General features: G+C 47.4%; 1 long non-coding RNA gene across 1 annotated transcript; it reads left to right on the top strand.

The window, feature by feature from the left end:
• Nucleotides 1-5,381: 5,381 nt before the first annotated feature.
• On the top strand, nucleotides 5,382-11,774 carry LOC136160614 (uncharacterized). The gene is made up of 3 exons (XR_010661632.1): nucleotides 5,382-5,457; nucleotides 7,739-7,779; nucleotides 11,572-11,774. It is a non-coding gene; the product is annotated as an uncharacterized lncRNA (long non-coding RNA).
• The last annotated feature ends 1,378 nt before the right edge of the window (nucleotides 11,775-13,152 follow it).

Raw genomic sequence — 13,152 nt, 5'->3', positions numbered from 1 at the left:
ACAGCATGTCATCCCCTCGGCAGGTCAACCTCTCTCTGGCCTGGCTCCAGCTGCACGGCCTTGGTTATCCCACATCTACCAGGCTCGCCTCCATCAGAACCCCCTAGTCACTCGTGGGCAGTTCAGGGCCAAGGCAACAAAAGGAGAGGTAAGATGACCCTTCCCAGGTCTTGCTCATAGTGAGAGAAGTAAATGCCTCACTGGAGCCTGCTGAGGGCCCTCAGTAGCACCCAGTGCAGGGGAGCAGACGGGTTGAGTCCAACACTTTTCGATACCCAACTCTGGAAGGTCAGGGGCCTGCATCTCATCTCTCCAAGTGCTTTTGTGATGGTGTGTGTGTGTTCAGTAGCTCAGTCATGTCTGACACTTTGCAACCCCATGGGCTATAGCCCACCAGCCTCCTCTTGTCTATGGAATTTACTAGGTAAGAATACTGGAGTGGGTTACCATTTCCTCCTCCAGGGGTTCTTCTCTACCCAGGGATTGAATCTGTGTTTCCTGCATTGGCAGGCAGATTCTTTACCACTAGCACTACCTGGGAAGCCCTCTGTGATGTTACAGTCAACCTTAATCATTACTCTGCCCCCCAGGGAATACATCACCTGCTCTAATGCACACATATCCCCAGATACAGAACACTGGGCCAGGCTAAGACACTGTGCTGTGTTGGTGATGGGGGCAAGAATGGGGCCAAAGAATCAGTGAAGAACCTGCCTGAGAACAGTAATGAACTGAAGTACTCAGATAGGAAAGATACGTCTTTATGTATCATACATATGGGACGAAAGGCCACAGTTATGGTCTGCCAAAGAAAGAGCTGTCAAAAGCAGACAAGATTGACTGACACCATATAATAATCATGATACTCAAACTGATGACTGACATTTAATAAGCGCCTACCTTCATCCTGTGCCTGGCATTGTTCTAAGTGCCTTATATCAACTCACTGAATCTTCTATCACTCTAACCCTATGATGTGGGTATTTTATTCACAATTTACAGACAAGGAACCGAGGCATGAAGCCACGTCACACAGCAGGCAGTGGGCCATGAAGCCACGTCACACAGTAGGCGGTGCAGCTGAGTTGAACCAAGGTGTTCCGGCTCTAGTGCCCACGATACACTGTCAGTTCAGCATGTGTGCGCTCATCACTGTCCACTCCCTAACACTTTTTCATTCCTCTCTTTACTCCGTATCATCTACACTGACTCTCATGAAAAGGCAAAGGTAAGCTTACCCTCAGTGGGGAAAATCTTCAACCACTTCAACCAAACCTGTATCGGGTTGGGTTGATACCTCGATATGACATCTCCCAGAGGAAGTACACAGAGCCTGCAGAGCCCAATCCAGCTTCTGAGGAATTCCCCCTGGAAGAGCCCCTGAGACTTCTGTTCCATGAAACTAACAAAGCTCCCCTGGACACAAAAATCAGCCTAGGAGGCTTTCTACCCATCCATGTCCCACTTATAAGTCTCAGGTTTATGTATTTTTTAGTTCTTTATGCCATTCATCACATTTAATGTCTGACTGCCCTCTGACTATATACTCTTTAAGAACAGTGACTATAGCCGTTTTATTCATTACTGTAATCCCGAATCCAGCATAGTGTTTGACAGATGAGTAGGTGCAAAATTAACACTTGTTATGGAACTAGATGAATGGATGGATGGATGGATGAATAGACAAATAGATAGATGGATGGATAAATGGGTGATGTGGCATAAATTATCCATACTGGATAGAGTCTAAGTAAACCAATGAGGGCCTCTCTTGGGTAGAGGATAAGAAACACAAGCAGATAGCTTTGGTGAGCTAGAATGTACATGGGTAGATGCCCACAGTCCCAGCTCTAGAAGAAGGGTGGTAAAGAAGTCTGTCTTGGGGTAACCATATGGCTGAGAAGAACGTTGTCCCTCTCCATCCCATTTCCCCATACACATCTGCAGTTAATCCTCACTCCACCCAAGGTATTCTAGACAAGTCTTTCCTTTGCAACCTGAAGAATCCAGCTAGCACTCAGGGATATTTCACTGCATTCTAACTTCAGACCAAGATTCAAGCCAAAGGAATAACTTTAAGGAGAAAAATTTCAAACAGAAGGGAGCCTTTCTAAAAGTCCTCAAAACACACAAAGAGAGAGGTGCTCTACCAAATAAACCTAATAAAGCTGCTCCTGGCTGTAAAATGATCTCTGTAGCCCCCAATGCTGCCCCCAGACTTAATTCTATTGTACCCCATGGGGCTGTTTTCCCACCAACCTGGCAGCCCTGTGCCCAAGAGAACTTGGACCAGGAGATACAAATGAGTATGTGATTTTACTTATGGACTGAGTATCACCAACCACACACACACACACACACACACACACACACACATACACACTGCTTCAGCCATACTGAACTCTCAGGCATTCTCTACACGTACCAGGCTCTCCCTTCCATCAGCCTGAAATGTTTTTCCTCTAATTATTCTTTGCTTGGTTAACTTGATTATCAATAAACATCACCTCTTCTTGGAAGGTCTCCCTGATCTAGCCCCAAGATGTGAATAGATGTCCTCCTGTACACTCTCAGAATCGCCTGGGAGCACCTCAATCATGGTATTTCTGCATTGTTTTGTAATGTTGATTTACATCTCCCCAATTAGATGGTGAGCTCTTTGAAGGAAAGACTATTGTCCATTGTAACTGCAGCATCTAACTCTCAATGAACATGTTGAATGAATATACAAATGAATGAATGAATACATTAACACATCACATCTGTTGAAGCCCTTTCTTCCTGCCATGAAGTTCTTCACTCAACCACTCACAAATTCTTGAGACCACAGGAAGAAAATCAAATAATCCCCAAAGCTCTAATTGGCAAATGAAAACAACAGCTAAAATGAAACATCATTTCTAACAGGATGAAAAGCTCTCAGCAGCAAATTCTCAATTAATTCCAACAGCTCCTGAGTGTGATGCTCAGATCTCTCTCCCAGCTGCAACAAGAGTGGGCCCAGTGCTGACTGGAGAGCAGGCGCCCCAGCTGAATTGGGCAGCCCCTGAGGAGCAGACGCTCAGGAAGGGAAGCCCCCAGCCAGCAGTCAGCTCATCCACGTTTTCAAGAGAAGCTGGAAACAGTCTATGGTTTCTGAATGTTGGCAACAAATCCAGCATTGGAAAACAAACCCACTGTGGATGGCTAGTTAGCTTCCTCTGGAGTAAATCATGAAGAGGGCTTAGTGGTGAAGGCTCAGGCTCTGGAGAATCATGGTCATGGGACTCTGCCATTCACTGACTGCGTCCCTTCCACAAGCTGTTCAAGCTCTGTGCCCCAGGAAATGCGTCAGTCACTCAGTCGTGTCCAACTCTTTGCAACCCCATGAACTGTAGCCTGCCAGGCTCCTCTGTCCATGGAATTCTCCAGGCAAGAATACTGGAGTGGATAGCCATTCCTTTCTCCAGGGGATCTTCCTGACCCAGGGATTGAATCCGGGTCTCCTGCATTGCACACAGATTCTTTACCATCTGTGCCCCCAGGAAGCCAGGAGGATAATGACATCTCACAGGGCTGGTATGAAGATGAAATGCAATAAGGCACATCGAAGGCTCAGCACAGTACCCTGCACGTGGTAAGCAGTAAACAAATGCCCTCTCTCTACAGGCCAACTGGGGACCAAGGTTTGCAGCCTCACCCAATTGCACTGCGATTCCAAACCCACAGCGCTCACTCCTAAACCTGCCAGCTCCAGCTCCATCGCATCCAAACGCTCCCCTAGCTCCTGAGCTAGCTTCCCTCCATCACCCAGATCCGTGTGCAGAGCATTTCCATGGCAATAACCTGCTCCACAAAAGGTACAGCAAATATTTACTATTTTTTCACACATTTCCACTTATTTGGGTCTAACAATCTGACTGGCACTCTCCACGGCTTTGGAAAATGACAATGGAGAAGCCAAGCCTCTGGGAACGAAACGGAAGCGCCTGCTGCAGCGGGGACGGCAGCCAGCCACGTGGCGGAGGAAGAGCATCACGTGGCCACAGATCCAGAGACTTCAGGAAGCCGGGCTTAAGGATACCTCCCAGAGTGGCTGAACACCCTCCAGCCACCCCATCCTCCAAGCGGCAAATGCAGTAAGCAGTACGTGGCAAAGATTCTTCACACGCCCCCAGCTCTCTCTCTTCCTCTCCACTCAGTGTCCCCAACGCCCACACATAAGCACAGGTCCTCTCAGAGAATGTTTCAACCTTCTTCACACACAGAGAATGCAAGACCTACTCAGTTTTAAGTGATAAATGCCCTACATGTGCATGCATGTACACACATACGCACAATAACCAGCAGAGCCGCACTGTGCCTGCTCAGGAAGTGAGTCGAGGGTGGGGGAGCTCCCTGGAATAAGGGGTCTTCTCTGCTCTGCTCTGGGCTTTTGAAATGTCAGCTGAGCCAGGGAAGAGGCTCTGATTCACACCCTGACTCACTCCCTTCTCTGCAGCAAGACCCCATCTTTGCAGGGAGGGCAGCACACGGCGTTTTCATTCACTCCCTCATTCAGGCATAAAACCTGTTTTCAGAAAAAAAAAAGCGGGGGGGGCAAACTCATTCAGGCACAAACTCTGTGCCCAGCCTTGCATGGGTCCCCGAAGAGACAGAGATGAAGACATGAATAAAATGTAGTCTCTGGCCTCAAGTTTCTCACTGTCTGACAGACGGGAAACAAACAAGTCAGCACAAATCACAGTGCTATCAGAGGGGAGACGAACCCAGAGCCATTCAGAAGACTGAAACATCTGACCATGAAAGTGACAGGTCCACGTGGCGAAACGATTCATAAACAAAAAGGAAAGACATGCGGCAGACCAGGGGGATTTATTGTTAACATATAGCACAGATGAGGGACTGGTCTCCACTATATCTAAAGACAGCTAGTATCCATCAGTAAGAGAAAGCCCACTAGAAAAATGGACAAAGTAATATGAAGAGGGGATTCCCAGAGAAAGAAATATGAATGGGCAACAAGCGCATGAAGATATGCCAAACTGCATGAATACCTGGGAAATGCAAACAAAAACAAGATACCTTTGCACCCATTCAATTGGCAAAAATGGAGAATGGTAAAGTCCCAGTGTTGACACCCCTGTGGGCTGACTGAATGGTGATCGGAGGAGTACAGGTCCCATCAAGCCCCTCACAGGTTGGGGGATGGATATTCCATTTCTTTTGCTACCTCTCCCCCTCCTCCCGTGTGCTTTGAACATGACAGATACTCAGCAGTCCTCTGTGAATCGGGTGAAATGGGATGTTTTGCTACCTATCTGAGCTGCAGAGGTTTCTTATTATTTAAATGCCCCTCCCCATTGCTCTTCTGGGATTGGGGATGACTCAAGGAGGCTAATGGATTCCGGAGCAGGAGCTAGAGACAAGGAGGAAAACGGCTTTTCGATGATGGCCACTCCCCCGTCCTCCCCAGAGGTAAATTAGGGTGTTCTGGATGTCTCTCACTCACAGACAGAAATGGGGATCAGTAAAAAAAAAGGGGGGGGGTTGTGTGTGATTGTCCACCATGGAGAATAGGAAGGAAATAGACCAAGAGACAAAGCAGAGAGCAAGGAGACGCCTTTGCTAAAGTGAAACTGCAGGGAGGCCCCGCCCTGGAAGGCAGAGAAAAGCGTTAGAAATGGGCTTCCCAGGCCTGAGAGGCCTGCAGACACCAGGAGAGATCCCTTCTGTTCCACCCAGTAATGGAAATAGCCAGCATTTATTATTTACTGTGTGCCGGACACTGAGCTAATAAGACCTTCGGGTGCCTTATCCCTACAGCCCTCTGATGTTGGTACACCCATGCTTATTTCACAGAGGAACTCAGAGAGGTTAATTAACTTGTTTGAGGCCACACAGCTGGTCAGAGGTAGCACTGGGATTTGAGCCTAGGTCTGTCCAACTCCAGGGCCCCCTTCTCTTAACCACACTGCTTGGCTTTTAGCTGGTCTAGTACTAGGAACTTGGGTCTCAAGCAGGAAGTCTTGCCCAACAATGAGTTAGGATGGAAGGAGGTTTATCTACCAGAGGAAAAGCAGGAACACAGCAGGGTGGGTGGGGGTTCTGGGGGGGTATCTAGGGGGAAGTTGGGGCCTCCAGTGGCCCACACATTTCAGAAGGGAGTCTGGAACCTGGGGTACTTCCGGGCTTAGGGGAGTGTGGGTGTGCCTACCACCCTCCCCACCCACATCTGTTTCCCCTCGAGGGATCAACAGGAAAAAAAAAAAACAACTTCACTTCAGAAGGGCTGAAGCTGCTGTTGGCAGAAGCAGCAAGGAAGTGGGCAGCCGGGGGGACCACATCCGCCCCACAGCCAGGCTCCTTGGGACATATTGGTGGTGGTAACAAGGGGAGAGGGAAGGAGTCTGGTCCATCGGCCCAAGTGAAGAAGGAAAGAGGCTAAGAGTCCCATTCCAGGCTGAGATGCAACCTGGAGTTGGGTTTAGTTGGACTCCTGTGGCTCTGACAGATCTCAGAGAGATCTGGTCCTAACTCTGAGACCCTGGGCAGCTGCTCAAGCTCTCTGGCTTCAGTTTCCTCATCAGTGAAACAGGGATGTGAATGGTCTATTCCCAGGGAGCAGAGTTAGGACTGTGGGTAGAGATACCCCTTAAAACAGCTTGTACCTGCTGGCTTTGTGCTTACCAGACCACCTCCTCTGCCACCAAGTCAGACACTATGAGACCGTGTCTGCCCACTTCACTGCTCTGCTTCAACACCTACAACCATGTGTGGCACACAGCATGCACTCAATAAACATTGGCTGAATCAATAAATACCAGATGTGCAAAAGTATTTGTTGAAGAAAACTACAGGAGGTGTAAGAAGGAATGAAAGGAGATAAAGAAAAAGAGAAGAAGGCAGGAGAATGAGCCCCCAGGAAAATTCCCAGCCCATGAGAAACAGTGGAGATCGACCAGTTAGCCAAACCACTTCTTTTGGAGTTCTCCTCTCAAGGGTATTAAATGCTTTGTCATAGTAAACAGTACAGCTGATTAGTAGGTGGCAGCCAGACTTACTTTCTAACCAGTCTCTGAGCAAAGACTTCCTTTCCCCGTCTTTTCTAAGAAAGCCCCAGAGGACAGTTCTTTCTTTCCCCTCTGACTTTTGATCTCATTCTCAGCCCCCAGCATCCACCCATAGACTCTGGAAGAGCATAATCATCTAATGTTCGCAGAGTGCCGAGTGCAAGCTCTGTGGCAGAGTGTATAGCTCTAGGCCAAAGTCAAGTGTATATGCCTGAATCACTGTCATTGGAACAGCTGGCTCTATTACAACAACTCCTCGGGTAGTCAGTGAAAACCCAATAGATGTGACCAGGCCTGGATCTGAGGAAGCCCATGCTATTTACGAGTAATCTACAAGGTCCTTTCCATATCCACAAATCTCTTATAGTAGATAGGTGGTGGTTTAAAATTGGACTTTGGGGCCAGATGCTTTGGACTCAAATCCTGGTTCCTTCACTTACCAGCCATGTGACCTTGGGCAAGTTAGTTCACCTCTTCAGTTGTAAGAAGAGGGTTATTACCATATATTACCATGCTGTTGTTTAATCACTAAGTCATGTCCAACTCTGCAACCCTGTAAACTGTAGCCCAGCAGGCTCCTCTGTCCATGGGATTTCCCAGGCAAGAGTACTGGAGTGGGTTGCCATTTCCTTCTCCAGGGGATCTTCCCATCTCAGGGATCTAACCCATGTCTGTTGCATTGGCAGGCAGATTCGTTACCACTGAGCCACCAAGGAAGCCCTCACAGGTAAGAATACTGGAGTGGATTGCCCTCCTCCAGAAGATCTTCCTAACCCAGGGATAGAACCTGAGTCTCTTGTGTCTCCTGCATTGGCAGATGGATTCTTTACCACTAGCAACACCTTGGAAGCTTGGTTATATTATCATGCAAGTGAAAGTCACTCAGTTGTCTCCAACTCTTTGCGACCCCATGGACTATGGAGCCCACGGAATTCTCCAGGCCAGAATACTGGAGTGGGCAGCCTTTCCCTTCTCCAGGGGATCTTCCCAACCCAGGGATCAAACCTAGGTCTCCCACATTGCAGGCGGATTCTTTACCAGTTGAGCCACCAGGGAAATGTATTATTATATTATTAATACCTCGCTGGGCTACCATGAGACAATGCATATTAGAGTGCTCTCAACAGCTAAGATTCTTATTTACAAAGAACGGAAACCCACTCTAACCAGTTTAGGCAGAAAGGCCATTTAATCTCTGGGAGGCTAACAGAATCTGACTGGAGGCCCCACAGCCCAGAGGAACATCTAAACCACAGCACAGAACCCATCCTGAGAGGAGTCACTGCCGCCACCCTAGAACCTAGCCCACGGACACTGTGAATATCCAACATCCACGTGCCACACATCCTGCTAGAAGCCTTTCCTCAGCTGCCTGCCTGGTCTGGACATACCTACCACCTCTCTCCAGAATGGATCGCCAGTGTCTGCTTATTCTCATCACTGGAAGCTGATTCAAAGTCCGACCAAGATGCAACCAACTGGCAGACCCCAGGTCACGTGTCTCTGCTCTAGCTGCAAGGGGATCTGGGAAAGTGGATTTCTGAAATCTACATTCAGGGGGCAGGGGTTTATAAGGCTGGGAATCCCCCAACATAAAATGAAGCTTAAGAGTCCAGAAAGCATGACAATTGTCCCCTATTAGCTTGTGACACAGCACCTGGCAAAAATATACTCAAAAATTAGTAGTCATTCCCTGGAAATGTGGTTTAGGCCCCAAAGCAAGGAGATTCCTGTGCCCTAACATTTCCCCTCTACCTCCTGGCCTACCTGTCATCTTTCCGGAAAGTCTGGATTAAATCCTTACCCTTTCTCCCCCTAAGCCCTAACTGTACTCCTCTAAATGCCTTTGGAGACCCTACTAGAAACTCAGAGCCCAGAAAAGGAGTCCAATTCTCCTTATGACTTAGAGGTAGAACGCACCAACCAGCTGCAATCACAGATTCACAGAACTTCAGAAGCCCCGATTGGAAGGTCACTTTGTCCTACTATCTTATTTTGCAAATTTAGAAATTAAATCCTTTAAAAAAGAAGAAGAAGAAGAAGAAATTAAATCCTAAAGAGGAGAAGGGATTTGGCAAAGATTGCACAGCAAAGCCCTGGCAGAACCAAAACTAAGCTCAAGGAAAATGAAAAAGAGGGGAAACCAGATTCCCCACAGCAAGCTGGTGCTGCAGCATAGAAGATGCCCCTGTAAGGCTGAGCAGAGGGCTGCTCAAAGGAACCGGGATCCCAACCTGTGAAGAGTAATCTTGGAGGTCCTGGGGAGAGATGGCAGAGAGTTTTAGCAGCAGGACACCAAAACGCTGTGTCAGGGTGTCCCAGCTCCTGGCGACTCAAAGTGTGAGCTATGAACCTACTGTGTGTGTGCTGAGTCGCTTCAGCCCTGTCTGACTCTGTGCGACCCTACGGACTGTAGCCCGCCAGGCTCCTCTATCCTTGCAATTCCTACCATCTGTAATCCTGTTTGAAATGCTGAATCTCAGGCCCCCACCCCAGGCCTGCTAAATCAGAATTTGCATCTTAACTAGATCCCCAGATGACCCAAATGTATATTAAAGTTTGACAAAGCCTGAAGAAGAATTCAAGTAGAAAAATTCTGCTGAAAATCAGCATTTATGTGAATCCATTGATATTATGTGGCAGGCATGATATGAAGTGCTTTACATACTTCTCACATTTAATCCTCTTAACAAGGCTTTGAAGGAGACGTTCAGTTTCCCCCTTTTACAGACGGGGACACTGAGGGTTAGAAAGGAGATATAACTCACCCTTTACCACTGTATCCACCTGGTAACTCAGGCAACTCTGTGCATTCTTTGGTCACCTCTTTAGCAAAGCCATCCCTGAATAAAGCCTCTTTCCAATACTGTGTTGGCAGAATTAGCCAGCCCTGCTAGTCTCTAATATCCAAAGGCGCCCTATGAAACTCATCCTGTGACCTTGAGCTTGAGTCTTGATGGCTCAGTGAGGTGAGTAGAGAGGACACGGGCCTTAGAATCCACTCTGTTGCTGGTTACAATAGTAGATACATTATTTAACCCCTCTGAGCCTAGGATGCCCCATCTGAAAGAGCGGGAGGGAAGTCCCAGATTCCAGAGTTATCGCAGGGATAAACTGAAAGGGCGTTTGCCATGCGCACAAAGCTGGGCTGGGAGGGAGCGTGTGAGCTTCTGACTGCTGTTCATGTTGCCCCATTCATACTCCCTCCTCCAGGGGTGTGCTAGAGCCAGCTTGTGCATCTTCTCAATTCGGTGTTCAGGCACAGCACAGAAACTGACCAGGGCAGGATATTTACACCGTGGGAATTGGCAATCAGCAGGTGGCTCAAGTGGTAACGAATCTGCCCGCCGATGCAGGATCTCCTGCCTCAATCCCAGGGTCAGGAAGATCCCCTGAAGGAGGAAATGGAAACCTACTACAGTATTCTTGCCTGGAGAATTTTATGGACAGAGGAGCCTGGTGGGCTACAGCCCATGGAGGTCATAGAGTCTTACATGACTAGGCACACACAAATCTTACAACACCAGAGTTGCGTTTTTGCTTTTGTTTTTTAACCAGAGAGCCAATTACTGAACATTTATCAGATGCCACTGCTTCCTCCATCCCTCACTGATCTCCAGACCAGTAGGCCCTCCCAGCATTAAGATTCTACAGCTCCTCGTCTGTGACTTCCAGGAAGCCAAGCAATCACTCAACAAACCCTTCACTTACTCATCCAACCAATAATTACTGGACACCTATTATGCACAGGCATAGCCTATCATCCCTCCATGAGTGTTGCAGGTGCCCTGCCATCTGTCATCCATCAGATCAGAAGATGGATTTTCACAGCTGTGACAAGCGGGGAGAGGAAATTAATAATAAGTCCCAAAGGTGGCAAGGGAAGGATCACACATATCATTTCCGGATCATCCCCCATCAGTGGTAGATTACCTCCTGACAACAGGATAACCTTCCCCCGAGCTCACCCACACACACCACACACAGCAGGAATTGAGTGAAATAAAGACCTAGCCTTTCATATTCCCACAGCCAGAATTGTCAAGCTGTCCCCGAGGTGCCTGAAAAGTCCAAAACTTAATCTTTGGTCACTGAAATGAGGGGGCTGCTGCCCCATGCTGCTCAGAACCTCACTCTCCACCCCCTCATCCTCCTCCACAGCCTCCTCTCTGCCTCCAGCCCCTTCTCTTTTTGCTCATCAGCACCCCTCCTTGTCCCTCAGCCCCATCCTCACTCTGCCCTTCACTACCCACTCTCATTGCTTCTCGGCCTGCAGCTACAGGGAACTGGGATGGAGACAAATCAGAAAGTCCCTAAAATGCTGATCTGAAACTAGTAAATTCGAATTAATTTCAGCAAACTGACTTTTAGAAGGCTGACCTAGAGTTGCACTATGAACTAGAACCCATGAGAGTTTATGAACAGGTGATGGAGAAAAATTAGTGAACTCCCAGAATCTAGTCCATCAAGACCTGTCTCTGACCCTTGAATGCTGTCACCCTTCGTATCCCCCCTCCAGTCACTCGAGGACCAATGCCAGCAGGAAGGGGACCTGGCTGGCGTAATGCCTGGCATACCGGAGCCGACTTGCACCTCTAAGTCCTACCAAGAAGAAATATTTGGCCAAACAGCACCATCTGAGACCATGAAGACCTTGGCTTCCGCAGGACTGCCAGAGTGCCCTAACATTTGACTTGGATGACTCAAGCAAGCGTATGTCATTTCAGCTCGCCCACAGCAGGGTGAATAAAAAAATCTAAAGATTTAACTTAAAAAAAGTTTAACAAGTTAATTTTCTAAATTTAAAACATTTCAGAAAGACACACAACCTACAGAAGGGTAATTTTAAGCTATATTAAAGCTCAAAGATGACATCATGGGATTCTAATTATACAGACTTTGAGGCAATACAGTCAGGCAACCTTTCCGGATACAGTTTGAAATTTTTCACAACTTGCCAATACTATGTTGGTATCCCATCTTCTAGATACACTAAAAGCCCCTCTTGTAGATTATTCGGGAAAGTGGAAGTAACAGCACCCTTCTGAGACTGCAGGCAAGCCTAGAAGCCTCCGGCTTCAGTGTTTTCTCCAAATTTTTCTCCTAAGATAGGAGTATATCTCAGCGTATACAGGAAGATGAGAGTTGAGACCAGACCAAACCAATCATGCATTTAATCCAGATCCATATGGAAAGAAGCTGCTACCTCCATGCCAGCAGTGACCTGTTGCAAAATCTGAAGACCCAGTACCTTTCCCCTACCATCTCTTTCCCTCCATGTTGTGAGGGGGGAAAATGAATTCATTAACAAGATCCTAGAACAGCACCTGACATGTAGTGAACCCACCATAAATGTTAGGTTTGATGATACTGATGATGAAGATGAAGAAACAAAAGATGATAAAAGCAGGGGGAGGAAGAACCGCACTCCTAGCTGCCTGTGGGGTTCAAGCTCGTTGCTATTTCATGCAAGAGTTGTGTGGCAGGGTGGACAAAATGTAAATCACCCCATTCAATAACTTTTCCTATAAAAGTCACCCATTGGTGACCTGAATGTCAAGTAAGTTCAAAAGGGAGAGGATATATGTATATGTACGTCTGATTCATTTTGCTATACATCAGAAACTAACAGATATTGTAAAGCACCTATACTCCAATAAAAATTAATTTAAAAAACACATTCCCTGCTTCTGAGCTGTCTTAGGCATCTCGGAAAGCCTTCCATTTTTATTTATTTACTTATGGCTGCACTGGGTCTTTGCTGCTGAGCATGGGCTTTCTCTAGTTGTGGTGGTTTCTCTTACTGTGGAGCACCAGCCCTAGGAGCATCACCAGCTGCAGCATGTGGGCTCAGGAGTTGTGGCTCATGGGCTGTAGTTGCTCCATAGCACGTGGGATCTTCTGGGACCAGGGATCAAACCCATGTCTCTTGCATTGGCAGGTGGATTCTTATCCACTGTATCACCAGGTAAGTCCAACTTTACATTTTTAGAGGCACATAGTCTGTATAGTATTTATACATGAGCTATTAACCTACAGGGTTTTTATGTATGTAATACAGTTAAATAAAACACATTCACATATGTGTAGTCTTTACAAG

Source organism: Muntiacus reevesi, chromosome 2, assembly GCF_963930625.1.
Source record: "Muntiacus reevesi chromosome 2, mMunRee1.1, whole genome shotgun sequence".
Lineage (NCBI taxonomy): Eukaryota > Metazoa > Chordata > Mammalia > Artiodactyla > Cervidae > Muntiacus > Muntiacus reevesi.
Note: the sequence above shows the minus strand (reverse complement) of the source record. Positions and strands in the feature narration are given on the sequence as shown.